Source organism: Lontra canadensis, unplaced genomic scaffold, assembly GCF_010015895.1.
Source record: "Lontra canadensis isolate GAN:19392208 unplaced genomic scaffold, GSC_riverotter_1.0 scaffold48, whole genome shotgun sequence".
Taxonomy (NCBI): domain Eukaryota; kingdom Metazoa; phylum Chordata; class Mammalia; order Carnivora; family Mustelidae; genus Lontra; species Lontra canadensis.
The window spans coordinates 4,796,845-4,810,728 of record NW_022631042.1 but is presented as its reverse complement, the minus strand read 5'-3'; the positions used below and the strand labels follow the sequence as shown (position 1 = coordinate 4,810,728).

Here is a 13,884-nt window from a genome sequence, read left to right as displayed (position 1 = left end):
GACTGGGAGACAGAGAAGCAGGCTCCCAGCTGAGCAGGGAGCCCCATGTGGGGCTTGATCCCAGGACTCTGGGATCATGACCTGTGAGCAGAAGGCTAGACACTTTACGGACTGAGTCACCCACAATTTTAACATTTATACATTACTTATTTGACATGAATGAAATTAAACAATCTCATTGGCTTTGAAAGTTAGAAGAAATTTAGAGATTATCTATATCAAAGGTCATTAATTGCTTTACGCAGAAAAGTCCATGATGGGCTTTTAGAATGCAGGTACTCAGACTCCTTCTAACCACTCATGTCTTCTCCTCCATTAAAATGTACATATAGATACTAAAGCCTTATCATTTAAAAAATAATTCAAGTGAATATATACATGTTTGTTTTAATAATATATATGCAATATATATGCTAATAAATGCTAATAAAAAGGCTTTAAAAATCTAATTCTGTATTTTAAAGGCATAGAACAGTTTAGCAGAAGTGATGTTTTTATATAAAGGCAACATAAGGGTCTTCTCTTATTTCTCAAAACAAGCATAGGGCAATATTACATTTATTAGACCTATAGGTGATGATAACTATAATCTTTGGAAGACTGTAACCCAAGATTTTGAAATGAAGGAGACCCCAGAACCCCAGCTGAGGTATAGTGGTGCACAATAGATCAGACCAACTAATTTCCAAGCTCCTGAACTGGACAATAATAGTGTGCTTTTCGTCATTGTTATTTGTTTAATGTAGCATGCTTCCCATAAATGAAAAACTTAAATTTAAATATAATTGTTGTATTAAGTGAGTATGTAATTGCAAAAATAATCAATTGTATATGTTGTCCATTAAAATCACATTTTTATACCTTTAAATGCTCTAAAATCTGTGTGAAAACATAATACATGCCATAAGTGCCCAATACCAGGAAGCTAACATTCTAGCTGTGAAATAAAATCTTTTGATATTTACCTACAGAAAATAAATATGCCAAATCATGAGAGTCTATTATAAACTTTCAAAAGGCATATAGGTAGTATTTAGGAAAAAATTCTTACAGTAAGCAGGGGAGAAATATAGTAAAGAAAATAATTACAACCCAGAAAAAAATAGTGATTTTTCTTTTTTTGCCATTGTGAATGATCAAATTTATAATCCTCTTTATAATTGTGATTTGGGTTTTTATTAAAATCAATATATGTTTAGTTGTTGGCTAATGCAGCATCCAAATTATATCAGAATTTAAACTTGAGAATTAATTAAACATCACCTACCTTGAGAAATTAACTTAAAGAATTAAGTAAAAATTGAATTAAACAATTAAAAAAGAATTGTTTATTCTGGAATTAACTGAAGATCTTAAAAATTGAAAATACCCAGTTTTTATCTCTGGGGATTCTGATTGTGTATGTAGGTCTGTGATGAGTTCCAAGAATCTCTATTTTGAGCAAGTTACTGATGGGATTGTGATATGTGCTATGCATAAGACCATGGATTCAATGGACTGTTAAATAAATCCTACAAAATATGGTGGAGGATTTGATGGAAAATTCTAATTCATTGTAGTAGGGCTCTTGATTCAAAACACAGCTATGGGTTCCCAAGATTTTTTGCTTCCTCAATTAGATTTTAGGTGTAAGACTTTGTTCCACTTTTTGTTTATGTGCACTTTCTCTTTTATAAAGTGATAGAATTTTCAACATAAACTATCTTGTGAGTGCTTTATGGGTTTATTTTTTTTCTTATGCTATTGTAATTAATGCATAATATATTATATGAATACAAGCCAGAGTGTTGCATATTAATAATCTAAATCAAGAGTAACTATCTTGGCAGGACTGCTATTCATATGACACTTCTCATTTAGGATAAATTAAGTTTTTGTGGAGTTCTAAAGTGAATGATTTGTTGTCCTTATAAATGTGTGCACTTCAATTTGTCTTCGAATTATTACTAAGTTTAATACAGTTGTCTATGGGGTAAAATATTTAGGTAGTTATTTTTTTCTTAAGATTTTATTTATTTATTTATTTATTTGAGAGAAAGATAACACAAGTGGGATGTGGTGGGGAGAGGCAGAGGGAGAGGGAGAAGCAGGCTCCCAGGTGAGCAAGGAGTCTGACATGGGGTTCTAGCCCAAGGCTGGATGCCAGGATCAAAAGATCATGACTTGAGCTGAACGTAAATGCTTAACCAACTGAACCATCCAGGCATCCCTATTTAGGCAGCCATTTAAAAGAATCATCTGGAACATACATTGAAATATCTCTTCAAATTAATATCAATTTATTTTACAAACTTAAAAATTTCAAAAGGAAATTCAGGGAAAAAATGGTGATGTTTACCCAGTTAAAGTTAGGGACAGTTGTGAATAATTCTTAAAAATTCTTAATGAAAGTGCATAATTTTTACCCTAAAGTGTCTCTTAATCCCTTGACTATGTACTCAAGTAATTCCTCAGCCAGTGAGTTGTTGCAGAATCATCAGCATATATAAACTGAGTTTAAGTAGTCAAAAAGTCTGCTTGAGAATTTTGCTTTGTGCCATAATCAAACCAGTTGCCCTGAAAGTCTGTGCTGTAGCAAATAAATTCATTTTAGATAAAATATGATGATTAATGCATTCGTGGTCTCTACGTAATCAATATTTTATGATAAAGAGAGAGGAAAAAAAGAGAAATTCGAACTCAAATTTATAAGTGAATGCTAAAGCTGGACAGTGACCATATTAGCACTGAGATCCCAAAACAGACTTGAAGCTAAAAGAGGTGAATCTAAGATCATTGTAAGTGAGGCTACATGAAGAAGAATATAGTGGTTTTTAATGGATAGTTAGCCCTTCCTCAAGCAGAAAAAGTAAATCTCTTTAGAAGAAAACATACTTAATTTTCACTCCAGTGTTCCCTAGGAGTGAGGTCATTCACAGATAAGTGAAAAACAAAGATCACATAGAGAAAAAGGCCTAATGAGTGAACATTTGCTGATACGACTAACAAGAGGGCATTTCAAATGGTAGAGATCCTGATCCACCCTCAGTGGTGTTGGGCTTCCACGAAGTTGTCAGAGAGATACCCATTCCATCCTGTGGCAGAATGAGCCTACCTGAGCTGAGATATGAATCTGGGTCACTTTCTTCTGTTGAATAGGGAAATGTAAAATAAATTGCCATTTGTCCCTCAAATCCTGGGGTTCCAAACAAGTCTGTCTTCTTTTTACAATCTTTGAGAGTTCTCCTTTGGTTGCTTCTTGTATTATTCCAGGGTTTATAGTCGTGTTTAGAAGGGAGGGGCAGGAAGAAAGAGGATTGTGACATTTTGACTGGAAGTTAACCTGCCATTTTTGAAAATGTGACTAATAATTAGTCAATTCTTGAAAATTTTCAGACAAGGAAGAAGGCTGAGAGAACATTCTAGAAGCTAGAGTATCTTTATTTGTAATCAATTCCAAGGTACTCTTTGCCCAATCATAAATTTCCCAGACATTCACCAAACATGATTATTTTTTTTTCCTCTTCCTGAGGGGGAAAAAAGTGTGGATAACAAATTTGTCCTGTTATTTTTTCAGCATAAAATCAAATTAAGATTTTTCTTCATCTTTGTCAAAGGTTTAATTTCATAATATTTCTATAAATAGTGTATCCTGCGTTTACAAGTTTCTGTGAGAAAACTTTGGCCAAAAATTGTGTCCATATAGGACTTTCATATAGTCCTATGAAATGTCTACCCTAACCCAGTGAATCTGCCTCAAATGAAATGAAAGAGGTATGAATTGATCTCATCATTGTACCATTTCAGCTATAAAAAGACCTGAATATCTTCCGACTTTGAGGTAGAGATTTTTGTTTGTAATCCTACAAATTGTAGACATTCCAGAACTGCTTAGGAATACAAGTTAAAATAGAAATTCCACACCTTCCACATGGTCATGCTGAGCTAGTACCCGTGCCTGGAATCGGGTAGCAACCTCAGCTGTGCCTGCCACCTGCTGCCTGCCACTGCCTCTGGACCACGATCCCCCGGAAAGTGAGCGAGTTTCGGGACTTCATGAAAATGTGTAAGCAGGATCCGAGCGTTCTGCACACCGAGGAAATGCATTTCCTGTGGGAGTGGGTGGAGAGCGTGGGGGGTAAAATACCACCTGCCACTCATAAAACTAAATCAGAAGACAGTATCAAGGAAGAAAAATCAGATAGTAAGAAGGCAGAGGAAAACATAAAGACAGATGAACCATCAATAGTGAGGAAAATGATCTAGAAATTGACAATGAAGGTGTGATTGAACCAGATACTGATGCCCCTCAAGAAATGGGAGGTGAAAATGTAGAGATAACCAAGGAAAGGATGGATCAGGCAAATGATAAAAAAGTGGCTGCCATTGATGCCTTAAATGATGATGAACTACAGAAAGCCATTGATTTGTTCACAGATGCCATCAAACTAAATCCTCGCTTGGCCATTCTGTATGCCAAGAGAGCCAGTGTCTTCATCAAATCACAGAAGCCAAATGCTGCCATGCGAGACTGTGAAAGAGCTATTGAAATAAATCTTGATTCAGCTTAGCCTTCTAAGTGGCTTGGGGAAAGCACATAGACTTCTGGGCCATTGGGAAGAAGCAGCGCATGATCTTGCCTTTGCTTGTAAACTGGATTACAATGAAGATGTTAGTGCAATGCTAAAAGAAGTTCAACTGAGGGCCCAGAAAATTGCTGAACATCGGAGAAAGTATGAGTGAAAACACGAAGAGCGAGAGATCAAAGAAAGAATAGAAAGGGTTAAGAAGGCTCAGAAAGAACATGAGACAGCCCAGAGGGAGGAAGAAGCCAGACAGCAATCAGGAGCTCAGTATGGCTCTTTCCCAGGTGGCTTTCCAGGGGGAATACCTGGTAATTTTCCTGGAGGAAATGCCTGGAATGGCAGGAATGCCTGGGCTCAATGAAATTCTTAGTGATCCAGAAGTTCTTGCAGCCATGGAGGATCCAGAAATTATGGTGGCCTTCCAGGATGTGGCCCAGAACCCAGCGAATATGTCAAAATATCAGAGCAACCCAAAGGTTATGAATTTCATCAGTAAATTGTCAGCCAAATTTAGAGTTCAAGCATAATGCCCTTCTGATAAATAAAGCCCTTGCTAAAGGAAAAGCAGCTTCGATCACCTACTGGATGTCACAGTAAAACAAACCAGTGTACCTCTGACCTTCTCATGAAGAAAGCTGGGGTGCTGTGAAGAGAATCCCTAACCTTTTGCTCCCTATGCAACTGAAACATTCTACAATGGTTTGCCATTAGGCTGTTCATTCAGATAATGTTTTCCTAACCAGGAGCTAGAAACTTTAAACACTTTTTAAACATTAAAAATATTTAAAAACATATTAAAAGGGTGTGTTAGTCCCTACATTTTTCTTTATTAATCATTTCACTTTTTTTCCTTTGGATTAATTGGGCAAGGAAGATACTTCAGTGTCGAAGATTTTATTGCTCAGTTATAACGAGTAAAATAAAGGTTTATTAGTGGGAGGCAAATAATACATTAAAATAGATGAAGTTTGAGTTGGGAAAAAAAAATAAAATAAAATAGAAATTCCACAATCAGGGGGTAGAACAGAGTATGACCGTATCTGAATTTTACATAAGGTTGTTTTGAGTTGAAAATAAAAGGATCTGAAAATAAAACACATCTAACCATGTAGTATTTCTGGTCCTCACAGTCTACTCTTACACTTGCTTTCATCACCAGAGATAACCCTGATCCTGAAACTCGTACTCAATATTCTCTTGCTTTGTTTTGTTTTTTTTATAACTTTTTAATATAGGTATAAAATTTTGGAACTTATTACAATTTTGGAACTTACTAAAACTTAATATTATATCACTAAGATCCATTGCATATGGCTGTTGTCACTATGAATTATTCATTCTGTCTGTTATGTCATCATTTGCCCACTATTCTACCTTGTGTCATCAAGATTCAGAGTATTATTTTGTTTGATGAGTTTTAAGGTAATAATTTTATTATTAAAAATTACTTGGGTTGCCTGGGAGGCTCAGTTGGTTAAGCATCCATGGGTCATGGTCCTAGGGTCCTGGGATCGGGCCCTGTGTGGGGCTCTCTGCTCAGTGGGGAACCTGCTTCTCCCTCTCCCTCTCCTCCTCCCCCTGCTTGTGCTCTCTTTCTCCCTCTCTGTTAAATAAATAAATAAATATTTTTAATATTTAATAATAATAAGTAAAATAAATAAAATCTTTAAAAAAAATGACTTTAAGAGCAGGCCATGGAATAACAATGGAAACTAGTTTTGAACCAAGGATCAAGTTTGTGCACAAAAGCTTATTTTTAAAGTGAGGTCAACTTTATAAAAATAAAGAAAAAAGTCCTTTCAGATTTCAATTTCCAGAAAAATGACAGAAACATCTTCAACTACAAGTTGCGTAAAATGATGAATTTGCACTTACTAAAGTGGGTTTACAGGAATGAAAAGGAAATCCATAGATGCCACTAATGGAGAAGAAACAGAAAGGCCGTGCAAAAAGATGCAAACTCATTTTGCAAATCAAAAACTCCTTGGAATAAATAAAGACAACAATCCTATGTTTGTTCTGCTAGGGACTTCAGATTAACCCTATTTTCATCCTGTGAGAATCTTGAGGATGAGAGTGATACAAAATTTGATCCCAAACCCATGAAATTCATAGAGTGCAAAGCAGAAATAAAGGTAAAGCTGTTCTGGAGGGATCATTTTATAAGCCAGTCAACCGACTTTTCTTTAAGGGAAAAAACTCCCTTCAAAACATAAGCACACAATGAAAAATTTCAAAACACAGACAGAAATAATTCTCTAGGAAATGATAGAATTATATGAAAGAGACAATATGTAAATATGCTTAAATTGGCTGAAGTAAAATTTTTAAATATGATAAACTACAAACAAAGCATAAGGCCTTATTAAAGATATGACTTGATAAAAGCCATTTTTTTTCTGTTTCACTTGGAAATAATAGTAAGTGTCATGTAAAAAGTATAATTTTCTATAAGGATAGAGTTTATGCTAATTGTAATAAATAATCTCATCACTAACATCTTTGCCTTATGGGCAAATATAGTAAATAAATAAATCCCTGAATACAGAAACTATGGCCTGTTTTCTTTATATATTGAGCAACTCCCTAGAACTTAAGATAAATTTGCTACCATCCTACAGCTTTACTTGAAACATAAGCACTCACCCACAATACCAAATAATACAGGAAACCAATGAAAGTAATGGTTTCTCTTTCCCCCTACCGCCTGCTCTGTCATACTGGTTTATTTTGTAGAATAACAAGACAAGGAAGGAGTCTGTGTAAGGTTTACTAAGACAGTGAGAAATGGTACCTGAATTATTAGTTAAATCTTCCCTTTTAATTCAATCATATTTTTTTTTAGAAATTAGGATAAAAAGCTGGATTATATCCCTTACACAGCATAGTGGGATTCAAAAGCCATGCCTTCATTGTGTTTTTCTTCTTTATGGGATCAATATTCCATATGGTATTTGCAGTTCTTACAGGAAAGTTTGTATTTTGGCTTTCTCTCTTGTAAAACACATGTTCTTGAGTTCTTGGAATCTGATTGAACATCCTCTGTCTCAGAGGATGCCCAGAGGCTGTTTTTATGTTATCTCTGGGGTTTATATACACACAGCCTCCAGCCAGAGACTGGGCTTTGATTATTTTAACTTGAGAGGGTTTTCTAGTTGTGGGTGGGCACAGACGTAATTTTCCCTTTGTCTTTTTTTTTTTTTTTCCACAAAGATTTTTTTTAAGCCAAAAAAAAAAAAAAAAAGGAAGAGTAATACATTCCTATCCATGCTTTCGTCATGCTGTTAAGATTTGCGGCATTGCAAAAAGAAAAGTAAAGTAGTTTGGGTTAAACAACAACAGCTTTGAAAATAGAAGCAAATGCATGTTCAGGTACAAAGAAATAACAACAACAACAAAAAAACTTAAACCCCCTAGGCTCTATTTCTGCATTTTCTAGTCTTAGCCAAAGAAGAAAAAGAGAAAACTCAGAAAGAAAAGCTCTTGTGTGGGTATATGTATCCAATGTTGCTGTCATGCTAATGTTCAGAATCTCATGAGAAATCTTGGTTTCCATAGTGAGTGCAATTGTATGTCTGACACACTGCACTAATATAAGATGGTATGAATGTTGACAGACTATATAGAAAGCAAAAAGGCACTGAAGCCAACATAAGAGTATCTGCTAAATCATAATCTGGAATTTCCTTTGTTATGTTCTGGCAAATTTCCCATTATCAAATAGAATAAAAATAGTAGTACTACTGGGGATTATCTAGTATGAACTTGTCCAGATTTTTTCCTTGCCCCTTAAACTTAAATACTGTTTGTCTCTTTATTTCAAGTATATGACCTTGTCTACATTAATGAATAATCAAGGGCATTCAAGATAAAAACTCTAATTTCTTTCCTTTAAATTAAAACTTTATATGCCCATTTGTCCATTTTTAATAAAAGTATACCACATAGCTATCATAATTTACCCTTTACAAAGTATAATTTCTCAAGTATGCTTCAGAGTAGCTCTGGAAGTTAGATGGGAAAGAAAATATTCTGTCTGTTTGATGAATAAGGAAACAGAGGTGCAGAGTAGTAAATGGCTTGGCTAAATAACCAGTCTTAGTAAGTGATCAAACCACAGGATTCTGCTTACCAGCCTACACAATTAGGAGTCAGAATTTCTTTTTTTTTTTTTTTTAAGATTTTATTTATTTATTTGACAGACAGAGATCACAAGTAGGCAGAGAGGCAGGCAGAGAGAGAGAGAGAGAGAGGAGGAAGCAGGCTCCCTGCTGAGCAGAAAGCCTGATGTGGGGCTCAATCCCAGGACCCTAAGATCATGACCTGAGCAGAAGGCAGAAGCTTTAACCCACTGAGCCACCCAGGTGCCCCGTGGAGTCAGAATTTTGAGTCAAAATCTTGTCCCTATCATAGCTTCCTGGGCAAGGAACCCCTGAGTTCTTTAATTGTAAAATTGGAATAAAAACTTACTGTATTTTAGATTTTTGTGAGAATCAAAAGATTTATTATATGCAAAGCATTTAGGACAGCACCTGTGTAGACATCCTTAATACTGTTATTATTCCTTGAGAAATATTTTTTTCACTCATGTGAAACCTTAGACCCTTACTTAAAACTTGTATTCCTTCCCTCATCCTAGTCTACACGTATTCTCCCCCATTTAGTCAATTTACCCATGATCTGCCTTGGATCTTTTTCTTTCTCTCTACCAACATGATCAGGTCTCTGTCATATATAAGAAAACCATCATCGTTAATCCTTCAAGTATCATCTTTTTCTCTCTCACTCTTACCCTACTTTTTTTTTTTTTTTTTCCAAAAAGCCATATATCATTTGACTTTCCAGCTGGAAATGACCTTTTAGTTCCATCAACTCTTGTTTCACACCTTAGGCACAAAGAGCCCAGAGAATTGAGTGCTTTGTGCAAGGAGAAACAAGGCACCGGCCTCGAGGAGCAGAACGAAGTCCTGAAACCAGATCAGGCCCCGTGAAGAAACCAGTGTTTTCTCATAGTCCCATTTGTGCACCCCAGCTTACCCACCAAGTTCCTGCCTTTGCAATTTTTGATCCATATCTTTAAAAATGAAGACTTTCTTTCACTCTTTTCAGTATGTAAAACTCTCAATTTTCTTTTACATGTTTGCTCTCCAATATAATCCACAATATTGAGTTTCCTGTTTTAATTCTCCTTTTAAAATGTATTCTTTTATGACTTCAGTTCTCATATTTGGGTCTTTAATCCATTTTGAGTTTGTTTTTGTGTATGGTATAAGAAAGTGGTCTGGTTTCATTCTTTTCTGTTTGACTGTCCAGTTTTCCCAACATCATCTGTTGAGGAAAAGGCATTTTTCCCAAAGCATATGCTTGCCTTCTTTGTCAACGATTAGTTGGCCATATAATTGTGGATTCTGTTCAGATAATCTATGTGTCTATTTTTCTGCCAGTATCATACTGTTTTGATTACTACAGCTTTGTAATATAACTTGAAGTCTGGAATTGGATACCTTCCACTTTTGTTTTTTCTTTTCAATATTACTTTGACTTCTGGGATATTTTGTGGGTCCATACAGATTTTAGGATTGTTTCTTCTGGTTCTGTGGAAAATTCTGGTAGTATTTTAATAGATATTGCATTAAATATTGCTTTGGGTAGTAGAGACATTTTAACTATTTTTTATTCCAATCCATGAGCAGGGAATAGCTTTCCATTTCTTTCTGTCATCTTCAATTTTTTTCATTGGTGTTTTATAGTTTTCAGAGAACAGGTCTTTTACCTCATTGGTTAAATTTATTGCTAGGTATTTTATTATTTTGGTGCAATTATAAACGGGATTGTTTTCTTAATTTCTCTTTCTGCTACTTCATCATTACTATATTGAAATGTCACAGATTTCTGTATGTTGATTTTGTATCCTGCAACTTTCCTGAGTTCATAATTAGTTCTAATAGTTTTTTGGTAGAGATTTTTGCAGAGCAGAACTTTTTTTTTTTTTTAAGTTTAATGAAGTCCACCTTAGTTAAATTGCTTTTGTGGGTCATATTTTTTGCATCATCATCATACCCAAAGTCATCTAAGTTTTCTCCTATGTTATCTACTTGGAGTTTTATAATTTAGCATTTTATACTTAGATATATGATCTATTTTGAATTAATTTTCATGAAAGGTATAAGGTCTGTGTCTAGATTTTTTTTTTATTAGATATCTGGTTATTCTAGCACCATATTTTGAAAGAACTAACTTTGTTCCATATCATTGTCCTTGCTCTGCTATTAAAGATCATTTCGCTGTACTTATATAGGTTTATTTCTGAGCTCTCTATTCTGCTCCATTGATTCGTTCATCTATTTTTTCACCAATACACACTTTTTTGTTTACTATAGCTTTACAGTAAGTCTTGAAGCTAGGTAGTGTCAATCCTCCAACTTTATTCTCCTTTAATGTTGTGTTGGTTATTCTGTGTTTTTTGACTCTCCATATAAACTTTAAAATCACTTTGTTATATCCATAAAATAACTTCTTGGGATTTTGAGTGAATCCATAGATCAAATTGGGAATAACTGGCATCTGGACAATACTGAGTCTTCCAAACAAAGCATTTTGTTTGTAGGTTTTAGTTCAAATAATTTCAGCAGCAAAATCCCTAAAACTAATCTCTCAATTGATCATCCAGAATACTATAATAGATATATACCTTTTAAGTTATTAGGAATAAAATGTATGTGTAAGAGATTAGAATTTTCATAAATATATGTGTAATTATGGCACATTGTTGTACTTAAATTTATTTTTTTTATTTTAATAACAATTATCTATTATTTGTGTACATCATTTCCTAATATGTGTTCTAAAGAATATAATTTTTCTGAGGTATACCATGAAGACTTGGTTCATGGACAATGAGTTTGGAAATTACATAAACTATTATATAATAATATAATATAATATAATCTCCTCAGAGATTAATAATGTGTAAGAGACTCTGAAATACCCTGACAATTTGAGCAGAGGATTAAAAAATAGTTTATATAATTGATTCTGTATTTTATATATCTATCTGTTGATATCTATATTACATCTTGATTTGGTATTGATCTTACTAAAGTGATTGATATTGATATTACCGAACTCTGTTCAAATTTTCCAAGTGACTTTCTCCAAAAAGTATGTTTATCACATTAACTAGGTAAATGTGCATATTCTTCTGTGAGTTACAGAGAATTTTAGTTTCTGAATAGAACTATTCAATGAAAGTTGAATAAAACTCAAGTAATTGTAGTAATAGCAAAAATAGTCATAAACACAAAAATTTACTTTATATTTATGATGTCCCTGGCATTCTGCTGGAACTGCATTTTCACGTAATCATATCTAAAACCTTTGAAGTGAGTAATACTGTCAATGCATGTTACTCATGAAGGCACTGAGGCCCACAGACTTAATTAACTATTTAAAGCTTTACAGTTTATAAGGGCAAAACAGTGATTTCTAACTGGTTTGTCTAAATCCAGAATCCATACTTCCAAATGCTATTTCAAACTTCCTTTTCAAAACAGAAATTGACCAAGAAAACATATGTGATTATTATGGGTTGAATTGTGAACCTCCCAAAAAGATGTGCTCAAGTTCTATTCCTTTATATCTGTGAATCTGATATATAGATTTTTTTGAAATAGTCTTTCAGATGTAATCAAGTTAAGAGGAAGTCATGTTGGAGTAGAGTAGACCCTTAATTTAATATGGTGTCCTTATAAGAAAGGAAGAGAATGTAGGAAGAACACTATATGACAATGAAGGCAGAGATTCTGGTGCTGCATCTACAAACTAAGAAAGGCCAAGAATTGCTGACAACAGCAGAAGCTAAAAGAAGAGCAAAGAACGGATTATCCAGAGCATTCAGAGAGCACATGGCTCTGGGGACACCTCGATTTTTAACTCTGAGACTCCAGATTATGAGAATGTATATCTGTTGCTTTAAGCCATCCAGTTTGTGCTACTTTGCTATGGCAGTCCTAGGAAACTAAAAACAGTGAACTGTTACATTCAGTATTTAAAACTAATAGGATAGCCATATTTCTCTTATTTGCAGAAACGTATATAGATTATTAGAAAATGGTTGATATAGAATATATCTCATCCCGCCAAATTGCAATATAATTTAAAATAATTAAGACTAAATTTTGAAGTTAGTGCATCTAAAATAATAATAATAATGATAATAATGAATGGATTTTTATTCAGGAAACAAGTACACATGTTTTCATTCAAAAATGTGTTATATATGCCTACTTGTTATCAATTTTGCTTAAATTGAAATTAAACTTAAAATTTTGCATTTAAGATTAACAACATATTGTAGGAAACAAATTATTTTATCCTACCCCCACAAATTGCCAAGAGAATTACTTACAGAAGAATTTTAAGTTGTCAAGACAGGAAACATCATTTTATGTTCATTTTTATGTCTTCTATGATTCTTATTTAAAGTAATCATCAAATCTCCCTCATGCTCAAAACATTGCATTTTCCCAGAAATGCACTGGTTTCTTGTAATCATATATAACAATCTTGTATAACACTGAGTCATTACTCCCAGGACAGTCATATTCCAGTAAAAATAAAAGTTGAGGACAAATTAAAGACAACCTTCATCTCATGAAGTTGATCCCATAAATCACTTAATATTGGAATAAAAATGCCAATATACATAATTTTAACATTGCATAGATATCTCACCTCATTTTTTTGTGATTTTCAAAGCATATTATTTATTATCTTTTATTATTATTGAAGTTGAAATACTGTTTGCTAAAATAAGTAACTATTAAATTTTATCAAGAAATTTCCTGAGTTTTTTCTTATTTTATCATTCAGTGATACTGGAAAAATTATCAAACAATTAGAAAAGCACATAGTTGTAAAGAACATTAGCTGATAAAATTTTATATGGATGATTTTTCCAAGAAAGTTCCTCGTATAAATGTTTATGTACTCTCAGAATCTAAATAAACCATAAGAGCATATAAGAGTGCCTTGATGTTCTAAAAAAGACTGTTGGTTCCTCTTAAAACCATGGAAAGAAATTAATAAGAATTCCAACTGTTTGGGAAAATCAAGCTGTCATCTAGAAAAATTCTGCATCGGTTACAGGTAGTAGGCTAGACTAGGTAGTGGTAACAATTAAAATTTGAACTTTGACATCATGAAACAAAATTAATTCTTGCCTGTATCCAACCACACATGTTCGGTGGATCTTCTTGACATTCAGGCGGTGACTTCCATTTTTTAATGTTTCCATTTTTGAAAGACCTTGAAAACCACC

At 33.8% G+C, this 13,884-nt stretch overlaps 1 pseudogene; it reads left to right on the top strand.

Annotated features, from left to right (window-relative positions):
• Positions 1–269: 269 nt before the first annotated feature.
• Positions 270–5,092, top strand: LOC116876838 (annotated as a pseudogene).
• The last annotated feature ends 8,792 nt before the right edge of the window (positions 5,093–13,884 follow it).